Source organism: Oryctolagus cuniculus, chromosome 5 (genome assembly GCF_051225735.1).
Source record: "Oryctolagus cuniculus isolate XC-2025 breed Fujian yellow rabbit chromosome 5, ASM5122573v1, whole genome shotgun sequence".
Classification (NCBI taxonomy): domain Eukaryota; kingdom Metazoa; phylum Chordata; class Mammalia; order Lagomorpha; family Leporidae; genus Oryctolagus; species Oryctolagus cuniculus.
This window is the reverse complement of record NC_142871.1, coordinates 14,181,259-14,200,861: the sequence shown is the minus strand read 5'-3', so window position 1 is coordinate 14,200,861 and position 19,603 is coordinate 14,181,259. Positions and strand designations below refer to the sequence as shown.

Here is a 19,603-nt window from a genome sequence, read left to right as displayed (position 1 = left end):
CTTTTTTGAAAAAGTACAAATGAGAACACAAGTCATCTCTATGATGGTTCACCTTTTGCCTGCATTCATCAGAAAATCAGAGTCATGTGGCTACGAAGTGCCTGGGACTACAAACACAAAGTTCTTCAAAGATCCACACAGTATAGTGCTCACTGCCATCATATGCAGTGTTATTACAAATGTATTTCAGGGAATTTGTAATATATGTTTATATATTTTTTCATTTATCAAAGATTTTAGCATGCATTGTTATATTTCTGATAGTTTCTAATAAGAAAATTCTGACTGGGAATGGTGATGATAAGAAAGGAAGAAAGGCATGAGACATGGCCTGGGGAAAAATAAATCAGTCTAACAGTAATAATAAGCTAAACATGCTGTGAGCATCATCTCATTTCTGTTCTAACAAGAACCTAAAATGCTTTTCTTATTCTGATCAGACAGATGATGAGATTGTCATATCCCTATTAAGTGTCAAGAGTCAGGTTTGGAAATCATCCTTTTCTAATTCTTGAGAATGAGAACCTAGTCATTAAAAAGGTCTTGCTCTTTGCAACTCAAATACAAATTGTACTTTTCAATTTTATTGTAAATTATAAGCCTAACATGAGTTGAAAGTTTTAGAAATTATATTATCTCTTAGGGACAGACAGGAATTGGAAAATTACAGGCTACTTAATTAATCTAAACAATCTAGGACTGATTTTTAGTAGTATCTGTGAGGATGATTGTATAGTCTAGTGCAAACTAAGAGACATAAGCAATTCTGAAAAGTCAGGCATGCCTAAAGCTAGTATAGTTCTTTTTTTTCCTGTATGGTTCTTTTTATTTGGGAATCCCAAGGCCTCTGTTTTATATCCCTCAATTTCCTTGGAAACTCTAAGAGTTATAGCTCAGAGACTACAAAACTAAATTGATTATTAGCTTATGAAACCCACATGGCAATTGTTCTTTTTGGTAATCAGGCATTGAAATGTGCATATAGTTCTTGATTTAAAATGGGTTGTTGAGTGTGTAAGACAGATATCAGGCAGAGTTAGGATAATTTATTTCTTTTTATGCTTAACTCTTTTTTTGGGTTCATTGTATTGATTTAATTTTTCTAACTTTTATTTAATAAATATAAATTCCAAAGTACAGTTTATGGATTACAATGCCCCCCCATAATTTCCCTCCCACCCCCAATCCTCCCATCTCCCGCTCCCTCTCCCATTCCACTCACATCAAGATTCATTTTCAATTATCTGTATATACAGAAGATCAATTTAGTATATTAAGTAAAGATTTCAGCAGTTTGCACCCACACAGAGACACAAAGTGAAAAATACTGTTTGAGTATTAGTTATAGCATTAAATCACAATGCATAGCACATTAAGGACAGAGATCCTACATGAGGAGTAAGTGCACAGTGACTCCTGTTGTTGACTTAACAATTTGACACTCTTGTTTATGGTGTCAGTAATTTCCCTAGGCTCTAGTCATGAGTTGCCAAGGCTATGGAAGCATTTTGAGTTTGCTGACTCCGATCTTATTCAGACAGGGTCATAGCCAAAGTGGAAGTTCTCTCCTCCCTTCAGAGAAAGGTACCTCCTTCTTTGATGGCCCGTTCTTTCCACTGGGATCTCACTCACAGAGATCTTTCATTTAGGTCTTTTTTTATTATTATTTTGCCAGATTGTCTTGGCTTTCCATGCCTAAAATACTCTCATGGGTTCTTCAGCCAGATCCGAATGCCTTAAGGGCTGATTCTGAGGCCAGAGTGCTCTTTAGGACATCTGCCATTCTATGAGTCTGCTGTGTATCCCACTTCCCATGTTGGATCGTTCTCTCCTTTTTTAATTCTATCAGTTAGTATTAGCAGACACTAGTGTTGTTTATGTGATCCCTTTGACTCTTCGACCTATCATTATGATCAATTGTGAACTGAAATTGATCACTTGGACTGGTACATGCCACCTTGATGCGATTGTATTGGAATCCCCTGGCACGTTTCTAACTATACCATTTGGGGCAAGTAATCTTGAGCTTGTGCCAAATTGTACATCTTCTCTCTCTCTTATTCCCACTCTTACATTTAACAGAGATCACTTTTCAGTTAAATTTAAACACCTAAGAATAATTTTGTGTTAATTAAAGAGTCCAACCAATAGTATTAAGTAGAACAAAAAAAAATACAAAAGGGATAAAGTATTAAGTTGTACATCAAGAGTCAGGACAAGGGCTGATCAAGTCACTGTTTCTCATAGTGTCCCTTTCACTTCAACAGGTTTCCTTTATGGTGCTCAGTTAGTTGTCACCGATCAGGGAGAACATATGATATTTGTCCCTTTGGTACTGGCTTATTTCACTCAGCATGATGTTTTCCAGGTTCCTCCATTTTTTTGCAAATGTCCAGATTTCATTGCTTTTTTACTGCTGTCTAGTATTCTATACAGTACATGTCCCATGACACAGCCTCTCCATGCCCAATTCCTCCTATGTTGGAAAGTGGCATGTGTGGCATGGCCAATGCAGAGATTTGGAGTCAGGGAGATCTCAGCTGGAACTTGCCCATGTTGCAGAGTAGTCTGCCTTCAAGTGAACCAGAAATCATCTCAGTGCCTCTTTTCCCCATATGTCTTTTTTTTTTTTTTTTTTTGACAGGCAGAGTGGATAGTGAGAGAGAGAGAGACAGAGAGAATGGTCCTCCTTTTGCCGTTGGTTCACCCTCCAATGGCCGCCACTGCTGGTGCGCTGCAGCTGGCGTACTACGCTGATCCGAAGGCAGGAGCCAGGTGCTTTTCCTGGTCTCCCATGGGGCGCAGGGCCCAAGCACTTGAGCCATCCTCCACTGCACTCCCTGGCCACAGCAGAGAGCTGGACTGGAAGAGGAGCAACCGGGACAGAATCCAGCGCCCCGACCGGGACTAGAACCCGGTGTGCCAGTGCCACAGGTGGAGGATTAGCCTATTGGGCTTGGCGCCAGCCTCCCCATATGTCAAATGAAGATTATATATCTACATACCAGCATAGCTTTCACATAAGCAGAGGTACTGCATGTCACTTGATAGACACATAAAATCACTGTCGAAATATGTAGTATTACACAAATAGCAGACATTATTGCCTGTGATCTTTTTCATAAGTGACTTTTCTCCATCCTATTATGATGATATGACTACTGTCAATCATTTTTTTACCTTTCTTTCACCTGTTTCCATAATTGCTTAATTAGCAGTGCAGAGCTAACATTAGTGCTCCCATTTCCACTTCTGCAAGCATAAAAGTATATTAAACCAACTTGTATCAAGATTCTCTAGAGAGGGGCCAGTGATGTGGTGTAGAGGCTAAAGACCCCGAATTCAGTGCCTGCTTCCCATATGGATGCCAGTTCGAGTCCTGGATGCTTCACTTCCAATCCAGGTCTCTATGGCCTGGAAAAGCAGTAGAAGATGGCCCAAGTCCTTGGTCTCCTGCCCACAATGTGGGATACCTGGAAGAAGCTCCTTGCCCCTGGCTTTGGACTGGTGTAGCTCTGGCTGTTATGGCCAGCTGGGGAGTGAACCAGCAGATGGAAGACCTCCCTTTCTCTCTCTGCCTCTGCCTCTTTGTAATTCTGCCTTTCAAACAAATAAATAAATCCTAAAAAAAATTCTTTAAAGAATAATCTATTTTTCTGTTACTGCAGAGAATTGTTTCCTCCAAATGCCTTCTATATTGTGTTTTGTACTCTCATGCTCTCTGGGTGGTAGCAATATGGATAAATATTCTATTTTGGTAGCGAATTGTAATGGTATAGTGCATCTCGCCATTGTTACTTTATAGGTGTATATCATTGGCTATAATATGCAATTCCCTCTGTCTTGTGCTCTCTTTACCAGAACATTTACAAAATTTGTGAAATTTTAGGTCTCCCTCTAAATACCCTCTAAAGGTATTGAAAATGATATCCCAGAAAGAGCAGCACAGTTTTAGGTAATGTTTCACACTTCGAATATGTTTTGTATTATTTTCTTACACAAATTATTTAAAAGTATATATGTACATAAATATATATATATATGATTTTAGTTATTTTTCTAACTCCCAGAAATAGAGAAGCCCACAAATTTCCATAGGTGATTATGAAATGATACTGCTTGCCCCTATTGACTGAGAGTTGATAAATGTTGTCACAGAGGAATTGGCAAATAAAGTGACTGCATACATGAGTGATTATTTTTTAATTTAGACTTTAAGCCTGAAAATGTTCTTCATTCCAACAGTGTTTTAAAACACTATGCTTGCCAGTAACCCAGCATGGAGAATAATTTCTGATTGTTATAGATCAATAACATCCAATTTAGAGGGATTGAGAGCTGTGGATTCCATAGCTATACTTTTCTAAAACATTTTTGAGGGAAGCAAAATGTTGGGAGTAACTAATGAATTAAAACTCAGCAAGAAAGCAGAAATAAGAAATAAGTAAGATGGGTTTAAGATCTGAGCTGAATACATGCAGAAAATGATGCAAATAGGATCAGAATTAGGAGGCGTGGGGCCGGTGCTGTGGTTTAGCAGGTTAAGCTGTTGCCTCCAGTTCCAACATTCTCTAAGGGTGCCGGTTCTAGTCCTGGCTGCTCCTCTTCTGATCCAGCTTTCTGCTGTGGCCTGGGAAAGCAATGGAATATGGCCTAGGTGCTTAGGCCACTGCACTCGTGTGGGAGACCTGGAAGAAACTTCCGATTCCTGCTTTCTGGTTTCAGATTGGCCCAGCTCTGGTCCATTTGGGGAACGAACCAACAGATAGAAGACCTCTCTTTTTCTCTACCTCTGCCTCTGTCTCTGGCTCTTTGTAACTTGGCCTTTCAAATAAATAAATAAATCTTAAATAAAAAAGAATTAAGAGGCACTGGAGTGATACTTGTGAGTGAGCATTTCTCCTTGAAATCTCTTGCATTATCTAACTACATAAAGCCCAGTAACTATTTAAAACTTAGAAATGGCATAGCAAATACCTTGCATTTTCCCATTTAAATGATTTTCTAAAAAACAAGTTGATTTTTCTGTGTCTTTCAGTTCATCATGCATTATATATTTGGGATGCTTTTGCAGATTTAGGTGTAAATATATTTCCCATTTCATGAGTCTTCCCTAACAATCAAGATTCTTTGCCCACACATATTGCAATTTCCCATAAAAATTGTCATAAAATTTCTCTTCTTAACTAAAATTCTTTAGTTACCATATCTTTTTTAAGATTTTTTTATTTATTTGAGAGTCAGAGTCACAAATAAAGGGAGAGAGAGAGGGGGAATAATCTACCATCTGGTTCACTCCACAGATGGTTGCAATAGCCAGCACTGGGCCAGGCTGAAGCCAGGAGCCAGGAGCCTCATCTGCTTCTCCCACATATGTGGCAGGGCCCAAACACTTACACTTCTAGATAGTTTCTAATAAGAAAAATCTGACTGGGATTGGTGATGATAAGAGAGGAAGAAAGACATGCAACATGGCCTTGGGGAAAATATATATGCCTTACAGTATATGCTAACTAGTTTGTGAGCATCATCTCATATCTGTTCTAACAGGAACGTAAGGTGCACTTTTATGATTCTGATCATACAGCTGAAGAAACTGTCACATGCCTACACTGCTGTTTTTCCAAGGCCGTTAGCAAGGAGCTGGATCAGAAGTGGGATGCCTGGGTTAAGAACCAGAACACATACAGTCTGCTGGCATTGCAGGTGGCAGCTTTACCTGCCATGCCACAATGCTAGCCCTTCAGTTTTCATTTTTAAATAGTGAAATATGTGATTCTCCTAATTAGCCTAGAACCTAAGTAGATATAGCCAGGAAAGACTATTTGAACATTTGGAGTTTGCATAATAGGATGGTGGTATTATTGTAGGCAGATGCCCAAATTGTACAGCATTTATTATCAATTTAAGCATAGGCTCTGGATATAGGGAAAAATTCAGGCAGGCTAGGGAGAAAATTAGCAAGGCTTAATACATTTTACATTTTAAGATATTCTACTTATTTTTCTTCATGGTCACAAATGAGACAGAAATTAGTACTGACTGAGGAGACAAACATTTGTTAAAAATATACAAATACCAAGAAGAATTTGAAGGCATTTAATGGGATAATAGAGAAGGTTCCAGAAGTCATCAGTAAAATTTGGAGTGATTGATAAAAAAGGTATAATGCAGATTTTTACTATGTAACTCTACAGCTGAAGTCTCAAGAGCAAGTTTTCATATGCTCTGCAATTGATCCTATTTATACCATAAGATCTGAGCTAGTAAGACAGTGGTATATTCCTTTAGCCATATGACATGTCAAAGATATGATCAATCAGTGCCAGAAAGTTAAAAAGAGAAAGTCTTTCTCCTTTTTTTTAAGATTTATTTATTTATTTATTTGAAAGTCAGAGTTACACAAAGAGAGAAGGAGAAGCAGAGAAAGAGGTCTTCCATGTGTTGGTTCACTCTCCAGTTGGCCGCAATGGCCGGAGCCGCACCAATCTGAAGCCAGGATCCAGGAGCTTCTTCTGGGTCTCCCACATGGGTGCAGGGGCCCAAACACTTGGACCATCTTCTACTGCTTTCCCAGGCCATAGCAGAGAGCTGGGTCAGAAGAGGAGCAGTCAAGACTTGAATCAGTTCCCATATGGTTTGCTGGCATTGCAGGCAACAGCCTCACCCACTGAGCCACAGTGCAGGGCCCAAGAAAGTCTTTCTTATTCACATAAATATTTTCTGAATGATTTCATAGAGGAGAGTTTTAGATGGAATGTAAGGAAATTCTGGGCTCCTGTTTCTGTTCCCTGAGGGTCTGTAAGGATTCATGGGTACACAACAAATGCTAGTTATTGAATTGACAGATTACAATTGAATACAATAGCCCTCAGGAAAAAAGTAAGCAGATAGAGCACAGTCAGCAACAAGCAATACAAATCCTACATTCACAGCATCATTAGTACAAAATTACATTTAATGTGCTTCCTAAGTGGATTAATAGCCTGAAGTTAAATCATGTGACTGTCAGAGACCATGCTTATACTCGTGGAGATTAAGAGACTGAGACAGATTCAATTTCTCATGCTTAAAATATGATTACAAGCCTGCTGCATGCTGAGTATATATCAAAAATACATTTTAGTCAATCTCCTTAGAAAGTTATCACAAAGTATTTAATCGTTGTCATTTTTGGACAATCTGCTTCTTAACTACTATCCCAGATAATTTTTAATCATTGAGTTATGCAACTTTCTATAACTTATTTTTCAAAAACTTTCATTAATAATTTCTGATAGTGGGTTGAAGGGAAAGCTTACCAAGTTGAAATTAGATAATAAAAGCTGAAGAGTGAAACCATGCCCAGCTGAGACATTAATATTTTTGGAGATATATCAGATCGATGGTTTCCCATGCTGATGAGAGATTTTTTTAAAAGGTCTAGGTATTACGGAAGATGATATTTAGTCTTCTCAGTTTACCTATTGCTGCATGCATATAGTTAAAGATATGTGTGCACTGATTCAAATTTTAAAACAGATGACTCTTACATGTAAGTTACCTTAGAATGCAAATACAAGTACTTCATTTTCATTTCAATACATAGTTAATACACATGGCAACTAAACTATTGTATTAAAATTGCCCTGTTATGATGCTGCCTCTATAAAAACAAAGAACATTGTGTCATGAAAAAACAAAAGTCAGTAAAATACTATACATGTTATTTATTTCCAAATGTTAGTCCATGGATGCTAACTGGCTACATATGTCTCATGAAGGCAACTTATTTAGAACACGAAGTGCCTAGTTCCACTGTGAGACTTCTGGAACTCATAGGCCATAGTGGGGTCCTGAGGCTTAGCTATTGAAGACGTGGCCCTGCACAGACAGGTGGATGTCACCTCATAGGAAATGAATAATCAAAATCTCTAGCTCCATCCCACTCCATACCTGCATTTTAAAAGATCTTAAAGTAAGTCACGCCCACGTGAGCATTTGAGGAACACAGGCTAGGATACTGACTTTTTTTTTTTTCAAAACACAAGTTGATTCAAGATTTCAGAACCGCCGATCTAATATCCAGTTTTTAAAGGAGATTTCTGATCTTCAAAGACGAGGAGATCAAATGCCATCATTTGTCATAGACCACTTGAAAGCAGGGTAGCAGAGGATTCAAATAATTTTAGTTGCCAGGGAGTTTTGGTGTTTGCTTGCTTTGCCTTTAAAACTCTTGCAGAATGTGAAGTAGGAGGAAGCCAATTGAGTGCATAGGTATTCCACGATGAATCTTGACAGAACACCAAGCAATGCTTTACAGAGTAAAATGCTGTGTAAATCAAGGACTGGAGCTTGTAACTAGAGCTAGTTTTTAAGGAAATCATGCACAAAAAGGCAATTTAAGATTTCTGAGGGGAAAACATGTTATTCTTGAGTCAACAGACCTAGGAAAACACAGGTATTGCCCTCAACGTGTGGAGAATTGTTCTGAAGGCCATAATTCATGCAAATGGCTTGGACTTTGTGGCAGATGAGTGTGTGCCTACAGTAACTATAAGGCTGACTGTAAAGAGATGAGTCATGGCTATGAAACACCAGGTGGTGACTTTGCACTAATGCTCTTTATGTGTTAAATCCCTCCATCATTGCTGTGCTTACTAAGCAACTACTGATGGTGTTAATTTTTCTTTTGAAACTATTAGATTTTTTTCCTGCTTTCTGGATTTCTTATTGTTGGTGAGCAAAGAGAAAAGGTTCATTGAAGTTTTCTAAGGCATTTTTCTGGACATGACAAGCAGACAATCTATTCTTAGTATTTCTATTCTGTTCAAAGAAATTTAAAGCATTTTACCTAACTTTTCAAGAGCGGAGGTGCAGAATATAAAGGAAAACAGAATCTGCAGTAATTTCTGGGATAATAAAGGAACTAAGTAGGCTGGGAAGAGAACTCCGAAGCAACAATGAGGTAGACTGTAGTTCACTGTGTGCACTATGGGAGAGCTCACTGGGAAACACTGAATGAAAGTGAGGCCCCTGTGTCAGGGCAAGGAAATAATGGGCCAGGGGCAAGCACACTGCAGGAAGTGCCAACTGGAGTCTGCAAAATTGGGATGACTTCTAGACACACAGTAACAGAGATAACAATGCATCCGAATGAATTTATGTTTTCATATTAGGTCTTACTGAATAAATGTTATAGTTTTGTAAGACAATATTATCATACAGAGGATATACTCATATGGCTCTGCATGTATATGCAGAGTTTCAAATAGCTCATGAAAATGCATTTTATGAAAAAATGCATGGATTTAAAATTATTTTGCACAAAAATTAAAATTATCTTTTAATTTTATTTTCCAGGAACTTTTTGAAATGTCCCTATGTGTGCCTTCATGTAAGATAAATATGTAAGTAGAAAATTGTGGGAGGGGCTGGCGCTGTGGTCCAGTGGGTTAAAGCCCTGGCCTGAAGCGCCAGCAATCCCATATGGGCACCGGTTCTATTCCCGGCTGCTCCTCTTCTGATCCAACTCTCTGTTATGGCCTGGGATAGCAGTAGAAGATGGCCCAAGTCCTTCGGCTCCTGCATCCACATGGGAAACCCAGAAGAAGCTCCTGGCTTCTGGCTCCTGGCTTTGGATTGGCGCAGTTCCAACCATTGTGGCTATCTGGGGAGTAAACCAGCGGATGGAAGACCTCTCTCTCTGTCTCTACCTCTCTCTGTAACTCTGTCTTTCAAATAAATAAAACAAACCTTAAAAAAAGAAAAGAAAATTGTGGGACTTTTTTTATTTACATAGCTTTATTGGGGTAACTCATACATGTTTATCATCAATAATGTACCAGATGAGGAATGAGATAATGGTAATCAAATACAAATGATATACACTCCTTGCCATTAGATAATTACATTTTCACAGAGAGTGAATTCTGAAGATTGCTTGAGTACAGAGATTGGGGGCTGCATATGGAGGTACATCAGGCTTTGGGTTGACAGGGAGTTGAGCAGCATGTAAGAAATACTTTGTATAGGACTGTTCAAAGATGAGAAGGATGGGCTATTACTGTGGTGTAGTATCTTAAGCTGCTACCTGCAGCACAGGCATCCCATATGTGTGCCAGTTCAAGTCCTTGCTGCTCCAGTTACAAAGCAGCTCCCTGACTGTGTGCATGACAAAGAGTGGAATATGACCCATGTGGAAGACTCAGATGGAGCTCAGGGCTCCTGACTTTGTACTGGACCAGCCTTGGCTGTTGCAGCCATTTGGGGAGTGAATCAGCAGATGGAAGACTTCTCTCTCTCTGCCTCTGCAACTCCCTCTCTGTAACTCCACCTTTCAAAGATGAGAAGTTTTATCCAGAACACCAGAGAGCAGGAATAGGCAGGCTCATACCAGCAGAGGAAATTCCACAGGCCAGAGTCGGGAAAGTTAATGCCCTTATACACCAAATGTGCAAGAAAAGTTGTTTTTAATGTCAAGATGCAGCTTGTTATCATCTAAGAGGAAGACTTCCCAGACCTGTGAGCTCTTCTCATTACAAATAAGTAAATAATAAAAAGTTTTACACAGTTTGGCTTCTCTTTCTTCAAAGATAAAGAAGAGAAAGGTCATCCCGTCAATAAACAGAAAAGCTAGACAGGCCTTCCTGCAGTGGCCCATTTTTCTTTAGTCTCTTTCACAATTTCTCAGACAACCAGCTCTAATTGGTGTCTCTACGGTAGCTTCCTGCAACTCATGTGTAGTTAATGTTGGTGGTATTAATGGACAAGTAGCTAACACAGAGAGAAGCATGATAAAATGAAAGTTTTTGTCAAATGTTGTGCAGGGTCTTTGAAAAAGCACTTAAATAAATGGTTTACTTTATTTCTCCCAGGATATGAGTTGGAATTGAAGCAGGCCTGCTGATTCTCCCAGGAGATAAATTTTTCTAAGTCTTTGGTTCAGCTAAGTCAGGGCGATTATCTCTCCTGTCAAAGAAAGAACCAGCCTGTTCACAGTCATGCTGGGTAAGAAAGATGTTCTTTGTGCTGCCAGTGGATTCCAAATAAGTAAGGAGGGTAATCATGTTCTCACCATTTGTGAAATATTTCTGTCATCCTAAAGGAAAAGAATTGGATAAAGGCATCAAATAACACTTTCACTCAAAATGTCTTAGATACAACTAGATCACCCTGTCCGGGGAGTAGAAACGTTTGGCAGAAGAATATTACTTTTTAAAAAATGGTCAACAAAGACAACTGACATAAAAAATACAGGACAATAATTAAGATATAAAATCTTTCTGGATGAGCAACAAAATTCACCCCTCTCCCACTAGCAGTACTGGAAAGCTATAGAAATTACACCAAATACAATGATCTTGTTCCTCAAAGCATGACGATTCTACAGTCAACCACAGAGGGGAGGAAGAAAAATTAAATAAAATAACCCTTTCAATAGTTCTTTTTGAAGTTCAATGTATTTGTGGCAGAGAAAACAAAATTGACATAATTACGTTGCTCAACATCACAGGAACATGAATTCATTTCCTTTCAGAAGGAGTAGGCACTATCATTTTCCATTTACTAATCTACTAGTATGCTTAATCTTTGGAGTAGTTTAAGGAAATGATAGCTCATTGTTCAGCCAGTCTGTGAGAGTTTTAATTTGCCATCACTCTAAATGTAGGTGTATTTAAAACCATTTTTACAAAGAAAATGTTAAGAACAGCTCTGAAATAAGAAAATATTTCTTTTTCTGTCATTGTGACCTTTCTGGGTCACTTAGCTATCACATCATTTGAAGCATTCATATTAAAATCACAGGCATCAATATTTTCTTGCTATGGGATACTGCTAAAGTCCTTGGAAAATGGAATTAAAAGCATCAGTTTACTTTAGTGTTAAAAATTTTTGAGTGCAAAAATGTTTTTCACATTACATGGAAAATGAATGCTATAAAAAAATACATGTGAGCCGGCCCTGTAGCACAGTAGGCTAATCCTTCTCCTGTGGCACCAGCATCCCACAGGGAGCAGGCTGCTGGAAGGCCATGCACCTGCTAGGCCATGCGCCCGGTAGGCACCTGCAGCAAGGACAACAAAGGGAGGGGCCCACAGTGTCCCAGGCTTTTTATCTACCTCCAAAGGGGAGTGGTTATGTAGTCTGATTGGCAAGGTGAGCATACAGGTGGGGTCAGGAAGGGATATGAGATCACACAGGGGTGTGGTTGAGGGCATTTTCATCAAGCTCACAAATCTGACCAATTTATCCTATCTGCCTGCCTACGTCACCTTCCCATACTCTTTCAACTTTTCACAGTTCTGAGGTGATCATTTGTAGTCAGAATTATTGGAGGAATTACTATTTGTAATACACAAAGCAGAGTACAAATAAATCTCGTTCCCTTTTATTGGAAAAACAGTAATGATTTCAATTGTCATGCCACTGAAATTTTCTCTCATTGGCAAGTATAATCCATTTTCATTACTGGTACTTGATTGGTGGTAAGAACAAGTACCTAGAGTCTAGAGACCTAAGTAAATTCCCTTCTTTACTTTTCATTTCTGTGGCTTGGTCATATCAGTCAAAAGCAAAAAATGAGATGAATTGTAAGATTGCTTTAGACTCTAAAATCTATGCTGCTATGATCATTCACATTGCTGCTGTTGTTTGAAAGTCCTGACCTTCTTTGTATGATGTATTTTTGGAAGGCAAACTGGATATAATCCCTCAGATTTAGAAAACTGTTATACCACATCTGTGATACTTTTAAGCACTCAGAGAAAGAGATAGATGATTTCTTAACTGAAATTGCAGCCTTAGCTTCAGTTATTAAATGATACTTGAGCTCCTAAACTGGAGATTAAGGTCTTTTTTGATTTCTAACATGTGAGGATTAATTCAGAGAAGAACATTGGAGAAATGGGAATAAATTATGGGTGTTGCAGTAAAGGTGGCAGCATGAAGAAAAGAATTGTTGATCATCAGCAATATGAATTCCATTGCGTTGTGTGTTTTAGACATTTGGGATTTTACTGAAAGAAAGACTTTAATGAAAGTGTAACATAAGATCTATTCTCTAGGAAAAAAGTAGAATTTTATAATTACCTTATACCTAAAGGTTAACTTTGCATAACTATACCAAAGGGCCTATTTTCCAGACAAAATTACTAGTTACAGCTAACACACAAAAGTGCCCGTGTTGGGCTACTGGGGCTGCCATAGCAAAGGACCACAGACTGCATGGTTTACGACACAAGCATTTGTTTTCTCCTAGTCCTGGAGGCTGAAAGTCTGAGATCAAGGTGTTGGCAAAACTGGTTTCTCCTAAGGACTGTGAGATAATCTGCTCTAGGAATCCCTCCTTTAATTTTAGTTGGCCATCTTCTTTCTCGGTATGCACATCACCTCCCCTCTTTGCATGCCATAATCCAAATTTCCTCTTATTCATTCTTAATGAATGAATGGCCTTATTGTAGTTTTATTATCTCTTTAAAGAAAATAGCTTCAAATTCAGACTCATTCTCAGGCACTGAGATTAGTACTTTAGCGTAAGTACTCTGGGATGGTGACAAGCAATTCAGCTTTCAACATTGCCCCATGGGTACAAAGCACTTCTCAAAGACATTTATGTATGTTAACTTGTTTAATTTTCACAATAATCTTACAGATTCTATTATTACCCAAAGAAGTTATTTGATTTGCTCAGCAAGGAAGTTAAGAGACAAAGATTCTAACTCAGGCTATCTGGCTCCAAATTATTTGCTTTTAACCAAAATTTGATAGAAATTAGTTAACAGTTCCCAATTTCCTCTTTCTTGGTACAAAGGAATTCCTTTTTGCTTTTTCCCTTGCAGCTGGTTTGAGACCATGTGACAAATGTTTGGTCAGTAGAATGTGACCTCAGGTGACAAATGCTACCCTTATACCTGAGGCCCTAAACAAACCAAGTATTCTTCCTTATTCTTTTACTTTAATCTCAGTCTAATCAGCACAGAGTAGTGGAGGAATCCAAAGAATCACAGGAATATGGTGGCCCAAGGTGGAAGGATCTGGGAACACAGAATGACTCCACAGAGAGCCAATTCAACAATCGAGTGTTGGGTAATATGAATGAGAAATACAGCACTGTTGTACTGAGTTGTTAAAATTCTGTGATTAATTTTTATTTTAACTAAATTCTATTATCCTGGAAAATAAACATAAAAACAAGGACTACTGTGAGTTGTGATGATGGCTTCTCATCTTGGAAAAGGACAAAGAAGCTAAACTTCAGAAAAGTAAAGCAAGTTTTTCAATTGTGATATTTAAATTACATCCTGATAAATAAAAATTAGAATTAAAATATATTACTACTACAAGGATGGATATCTGTAGGAAACCTACTACAGGTTGAGCATCTCTAATCCAAAAGACCAAAATCTAAAACATTTTGAGCACTGATATGATACTATAGGGCAACATCTTCACATCTGACCTCATGTGAAGTGTCATAGTCAAAATACAGGTGCACTAAGAATGCTTTATAAAAATATCTTCAGATGCTATGTGTAAGGTGGATATGAAGCATAAATAAATTTTGTGTTTATATTTAGGTGTCATTACTATGTATATACAATTATTCCAAAATCTGAATAAAAATTTGAAATCTGAAGTACTTCTGGTTCCAAGTATTTGGGGTAAAGCATCCTCTACTTATGTGAGTATAATTTCTCATTCCAATTTTACTGTCAATGCAATTATCCTTCAAGAAAACTTTTAATTTTGCCATGTAAGATATTAATATGTGGCTATAGAGGTGATAGACACTTTGACTATTTTGATTCCTTTAACATTTTTTAAGATTTTATTTATTCATTTGACAGGAAGTTACAGACAGTGAGAGGGAGAGGGAGAGGGAGAGAGAAGAGACTTCCTTCTGTTGTCTCACTCCCCAAATGGCCTCCATGGCAGGAGCTGCACCAATCTGAAGCCAGGAGCCAGGAGCTTCCTCTGGGTTTCCCATGCAAGTACAGGGGCCCAAGGACTTGGGCCATCTCCTACTGCTTTCCCAGGCCATAGCAGAGAGCTGGATTGGAAGAGGAGCAGCCGGGACTAGAACCGGCGCCCACATATGATGCCGGCACCACAGGTGGAGGATTAGCATACTGTGCCATGGCACCGGCCCCTCCTTTAACATTTTTTAAATTACCAAACCTAAGCCTAACTTAAGCATGAGAGGCAGATATTTGGCACAGTGGAACACCACTTGGAACATCCACCTCACAAGTCAGAGTGCCTGGGTTGAAGTCCTGGCTATTTTCCTGCAAATGTGCACCGGGGGAAACAGCATGAGATGACTTGCACAGTTGTGTCTCTGCCACCCTTGGCATACCCAAGTTCCTGCCATGTGGCTTCAACCTGACCCCATCCTGGCTATTGAATATTTGGTGAGTGAACCAGTAGATGGGGCATCTGTCTGTCTTTAAATTAAAACAAATGACAATAATTTTATGCAGCAAAATTGAGCTGTTTAAAATCAAACACTAATAAACTAAGCATTAAGTTCAGTGATGAAACTTTTGATATTTGAGAGATAATTATATACAGAGAGGTATAAAATTAAGAGAGGAGAAAAATTGGAAAAGCAACAACAGTTTTCATTGCCATGGCATTATTGTATTCCTGAAAATTGTGTATATAACTTTTATTTGAAGAAATACTTTTCTAAGAACAGAGAACTCTGACCCTTTACTATGTAGAAACAAGAACCAGTCTGGAAATAATCTGTTTCTACAAATTACAGAGTAATAGTTGAGCTGGTATCTGGAACAACCCCTCCTTCTCTCTGCAAACTGGAGAAATCTGATAAATCATAAATATATAAATATTTTAAGTCAGAGTAATAGAATCTCATAGGAGTGTATTAGAATTCTAGCATAGCTATGCAAATGTGACGCCAAGGCCATCAGCTTCCATGGGGAGCTTTCTAGTGGTGTATACAAGTTAAATATATTCTATTGTGATGAATATATATCTTCTTAGGTTGATTGTAATCAGCAGTATCTTACTACTGCAAATATATATATAGCATCTGAGTCTTGCACATGAGGTTGTTTTGACTTGTTTCTTAGGATTTGAAACAAGTTGGCTTTGTACCATTTTGGAACACATTTCTGTTACGCAGATACCTTGGCTGATGCACATTTTTGTAACTAGAAGTGAAAAGGAAGGTGACCTATCAGAGTTCAGGCTACTAGACATTTTGTCCATGCCATTTCATAACCTCTTTATAATGGTAGTATGTAAATAAACTAAGCTCTTAATGATTCATTAATCTGGATCATCATTGCATGCACTTTTACTTTTTTTACTTCCCATTACAGGTGCTTGCAAATTTTTACCATTAAAATTATCCTGAGATGATTAGAGCACGTTCTCCTTCTTATATATAGCTGTCTTTCAATGTATTTCAAAAAGTGGAAATTTGCTTAACACTCCAAGAAATAGTTAAGAAAAACTGTTTGCAATCTGTCTCACCTTCCTATTTGTCATCTCTGACATTATCTGTTGAGTTTACATATATTTCGTTATCTAGGCTACTGAAATTCCATTCTATACCTAGCTTTCTTAGAATGTTTACTAAGTTTTATCAAATTTCTATGCTGCTGTTATATGATCATGCTTTTTTCTTTTTCTGTTGATATGACAAATTACAGGGTCAATTAATCACTGTTAAACCAACATTACATTCCTGAGAGTGAATGCCACTTGCTCATGATGAATTATCCCTTCCATACATTGATGGATTCAGCTAGCTAATACTGTTCAATGGAATTCTGTGTCTATTTTGATGAGAAAGATAGAGGTACACATTTCTTCACTTGTAATCCTTTTGATATAATGGTAATGCTGCTCTCATAATGAGTTATGTTTTCTCTGCTTATGTTTTCAGGAAGAGATTGTAGGTAAATTGTATTATTTTTGCCTTAATTTTTCAGTGAAATTCACTACTGATACAAGGCAGACATGAGACTTTGTGTTTTGCAAGGTTTTGAATTATTGATTCCATTTCTTTAATACGTATATGTCTCGTTAGGTATCTTTTTCTCCTAGGTGACAATTGTAGAATGTATCTTTCAAGGATTTGGTTAATATCACTGAAAATCTCAAATTTGTAATAAGTAAGTTGCATATATGCCTGGAGTATTTCCTGCTTATCCTTTTAGAATTCAAAACATCACCCCGGCCTGGTGCCCGTCCCCCTTTTACCCCCCTTTTTTTTTTTTCCCTTCAGTCAACTCATACCTGCAGTTTTGGCTTTCACCTCCATCAGTGACCAAAGATTGGATCATTCAAAGTCCAGCTCCCAAGAACACTGCTCCAAGTGGATACCAGAGTGATTGAAGGTGGATTAAATGTCACTCTGACTTTTCAGCTACATATAAATGGCAAGGAAGTTGGCAGCATCATTAGGAAAAAAAGGAGAATCTGTTAAGATCTGCAAGGTGAGTGGTGCATATATCAACATCTCAGAAGGTATTAGTCCTGAGAGAATTACCACTTTGGCTAGACCCACTAATGCTATCTTCCAAGCCTTTGCTATGATCACTGACAAACTGGAAGAGGACATCAGCAGCTCTATGACTAATAGCACAGCTGCCAGTAGACCTCTGGTTACCCTGAGGCTGGTGGCTCCTGCTAGTCAGCATGGTGCTCTCATTAGAAAAGGTGGTTACAAGAGCAAGGAAATCCAAGAGTACAGGGGCTCAGGTGCAGATGGCAGGGCATATGCTCCCCAACTTAACTGAGCGGGCCATAACTATTGCTGGCATCCTGCAATCCATCGAGTTTGTCAAACAGATCTGCATGGTCATGTGGGCGACACTCTCACAGTCCTCTTTTTCCTCCAAGGGTGTAACCAGTCATCTTTGCAGGTGGTCAGGCCAATATCACTCGAGGATAGTATGGCAGTTCACAGCCAGATTTGACCACGCTGCACCAGTTGGCTCATCTTCCTAGGGCACATGGCAACACCAGATTCCGTGCAGGACTGGATGCATATGCTCCGACCCCTGCCCATGAACTCACCGTTCCAAATTATTGTATTGGCTGCATAATCAGGGGTCAGGGCACCAAAATCAGTGAGATTTGTCAGATGTCTGGGACACAGATCAAAACTGGGAACCCAGAAGGATTTGCTGACAGGCAAGTTACCATCAATGGATCTGCTGCCAGCATTAGCCTGGCTCAGTATCTAATGAATGTCAGGATTTCCTCAAAGACGGGTGGTGTGGGGAGCAGCTACAATAATGCAGATTCATCCATAATCCCTTTCTGCTGCTTATCACCACCCATGATCCATCTGTGTGGTTTCAGAACAGTGATTCAGGTCTTAAATAGTTTGTAAATTTTCAGTTTCTAAATACTTTATCACCCACTCATGTTTTTTTTTTTTTAATTAAAAGCTTTTTAATTTCAGTCTCTGTTTAGCTGTTAATACTAAAATCCATATTTAGTTTAATAACCTTCTCCCTATATATTCCCTATATTTTTGGGGTGGGGGGGTTTGGCTCATGAATTTTTCTGTTTGTCATGGCAATGTAAGAGTGGAGTATTAACACATTTCAGTTCAGGAATTTTTCCAAATAACCAAAAGATGGACTGGCGCATAAAGGAATTCAGAACATCATTAGTCCCTTTTTAATTTATGACATTGCTAATGCATATCTCTGTCTTTAAGTTTTGATGAGCTTGACTGTAAGTTTAGCACTGTATTGATACTTTTAAATGCCTTGTTTTGGTTTTGGTTTATACTGCTCTCCCTTGTGTTCGCTTTTCTTCTGATTTTTTTGCATTTCCTTTATTCTATTTTTTTTAAGTTTTATTGGATGCTATTTAGTTTCTTCAGGTAAAAACTCATGCTATTGATTTATAGACTCTTCCTTTTCTAATATGTGTATCATCTTAAAGGTTTGCTGTAAGCACTGCTCTAGAAGCAGTCCCTATTTAAAATTGTTTAATGTGCACATATTAAGGGATTTTTCTAGATTTCTGTTACTGATATGCAGTTTAATTCCATCGTGATCTCAAGACTAAGTTAAGTAACTTTTATTATTTTAAATATGTTAACATGAGTTTTGCGGACAAGAAATTATTTATCTTGTTGAATGATCAACATCAGCATGTCCTTTGGTTTTGAATGGAGTATTTTCTAAATGTCAACAAGATCAATTTGATTGATTTGACTAATTGATTATTCAAATCATTTATATCCTTTCCTATTTTCTGCCTAGTTGATTTTTCAGTTGTTGACAGAAGTGCAATGAATCCCTTAATTATAATAGTGGATTTTTGTATTTTTCTAGTAAATTCCATTTCAAAATTAAAATAATTTTGAAACCTAGGTTTAGTGATTGCTGTAAATAGAGACCGGAGAATATATTTTTTTCTAGTGTACTTGTTTTAAACTGTCTTTGCCCTGAGTCCCCCTAAACACTTTTTAGAGAGAATCTATGCTTGCCATTCTTATACCTGTTATCCACAGTTCATTAATGTTATCCGCTATTGGTGATGTGGCACAGCAAAAGATGCACAGTGTTCGTTAAGCTTCCGATTTAGTGTCACTGACTTAGCAGGCCTGTGTCTCAGTCTGTAGTCT

General features: G+C 38.2%; 1 pseudogene; it reads left to right on the top strand.

The window, feature by feature from the left end:
- The window catches only part of LOC100350260 (poly(rC)-binding protein 2 pseudogene), a 196,336-nt pseudogene extending 177,984 nt beyond the window's left edge, over positions 1–18,352 (top strand).
- Positions 18,353–19,603: the final 1,251 nt, after the last annotated feature.